Raw genomic sequence first — 1,970 nt, 5'->3', positions numbered from 1 at the left:
GGACTGTTAAATAACAGTCCAGACTGTTAAATAACAGTCTGGACTGTTATTTAACAGTCCAAAGACTGACTGATGATGGTCAGTTTGTCTCTTGGGTTTGAAGCCAGTTTGTCCTTCACTCTGCTGCCATGGAAACCTTCTTTTCTTACCTCTGTTTGACAGAATGTGTAGAAAAGTGTTTGTTTTTGTTTTTTCCTTATTGCAGGGAATCGTTTGTTGCCCAGGGAGCGAGCTGCGTCGCCGGAGGAAGAGGAGGGTGAGGAAGGCAGGCAGGGATTTGTCCACGCAGGTTTCCAGCCGCTCACTCTCTTCTCTCCGTCTGATAATCTGAGTTAGCGCAACGGTTCTCTGGTTTTCCTGACGTTTGTCAGATCTCAGAACGTCCTCTCCTCTTCCCGTCTCTCTGTCCTCGTCTCCTCATCACATCCCACCGAGTCCAGAACCGGCCTCACCCCCGGTCCGATCTGACCTCCTGCCCTCAGGTTCGGTTACATTAACAGCAGCAGAGCGCGTCTTCCTCCACAGATTCAACTTCTGAAGCCTTTCAGGAAATGTTGGCGTTGATGTTGGCGCGCTGAGCTAATGACTCAGACGGAGCGGGGGTAACATGGCCGCCTCCTGTCATCCTCCAGAGATGCTCTCAGCAGCTGGAAACAGATTCAGCTGCTGACCTCGTTCACGTAAACCTGAGTGATCCAACAAAACTCATTTCATGATTTTCAAGGTTTAAAAACTTTAAAAAGGCTTAAAAAAGCAGATTTAATAATTATAAATAGACTGCAGTGTTTAAATGTCAAACAGAAATAAAACTGTTTATTTTGAAGCCACAGAAACTAATCAGGTTTGTTTATGTTTTCTCTGCAGATTCAGATAAAATATGGAAATAATTCACCGTTAATATTCACTGTGTTTACCAGACATGGTGACATTTTCCAAACATTTCAACTCAATAAAATCTAGCCCATCTATGGAAAGCCATTTTAGTCACTAATAATGATATAATAGTAATAACACAACATGGCTGTAAAAACGATTCTAAAGTACAATAATAAAGTAAATATGAACACATGCATAAAGTTAATAACTTAATGAAAGTAAAAATAAACATTTTCTTACCTTAGGCCAACGTTTTTCACTTCTATTGGTTTAAAAAGAGCAGAAGAGGAATATTATTACATTTTATATGCACCTTTTTCAAAATACAGTTTTGATTTTTGTTTTAATTATTAAGACTACTTATTTAAAATGTTTTTTTGTTTTTGAAATTTTAGATTTAGACGACTTATTTTAAGGTTTATTTATCAATAAGTTCATTAATTTATTTTCTCAGATCTTCCACTTTCAAATTTTATACTTTATTTTTATTTCATTTATTTCAGGAGATAATGATTTTTTGTTTAATTTTTTGTTTTTCAAATGACTTTTATTGATTCTTGGAAACAAAATACTTAATATTTCTAAAACATTTTTTAAATTGGAATTTTATTTTGAAATGCTTAATTTATTAACATGAAGTCATTAAGTGCATTTCAGGAGTTAAACTTTGATTAAGTATTTTCAGGATTAAATAAATTAGACTTTATGAAATCTCCATTTAAACGTTTTGCTTTATGATTATGTTCAAATGGCTTGTTTTGTATTTAGTATAATGGCCAAAATGGCTTTCCATACGGGGCGTAGATGCGTTTCGACTCATTTATTTTCAGGCAGATTTCAGGACGTTCCTGCGTTTGTAGAGAAGCCGGTTTTAACATTCTGAGTTATGAGGAAGACAAAACGTGCCGCTGTTTTTCTAACCTGACATTAGTGAGTGAGAGGAGATGATGATGATGAGGAGGAGGAGGAAAAGTTTCTGCACAGAAGACGAGAGGACCGTCTGAACGAACTCAAGTTTCACTCAGAGCAAACGGACCAGCTTCCTGCTGCAGCTGTTTGTGGCTCTGAATGTGTTTTATTGTTCTGAGTTTTAT

The 1,970-nt window shown here is 36.8% G+C and overlaps 1 protein-coding gene across 1 annotated transcript in view; it reads left to right on the top strand.

Annotated features, from left to right (window-relative positions):
* rbm46 (RNA binding motif protein 46) overlaps positions 1–799 on the top strand; it is a 15,713-nt gene extending 14,914 nt beyond the window's left edge. The window contains exon 11 of the mRNA XM_016679696.1: positions 206–799. The gene's annotated coding sequence lies outside the window, so the exon portion shown is untranslated. The remainder of the gene's footprint in view (positions 1–205) is intronic.
* Positions 800–1,970: the final 1,171 nt, after the last annotated feature.

The sequence above is a fragment of the Poecilia formosa genome, unplaced genomic scaffold (assembly GCF_000485575.1).
Source record: "Poecilia formosa unplaced genomic scaffold, Poecilia_formosa-5.1.2 Scaffold217, whole genome shotgun sequence".
Classification (NCBI taxonomy): Eukaryota; Metazoa; Chordata; class Actinopteri; order Cyprinodontiformes; family Poeciliidae; genus Poecilia; species Poecilia formosa.
Note: the sequence above shows the minus strand (reverse complement) of the source record. Positions and strands in the feature narration are given on the sequence as shown.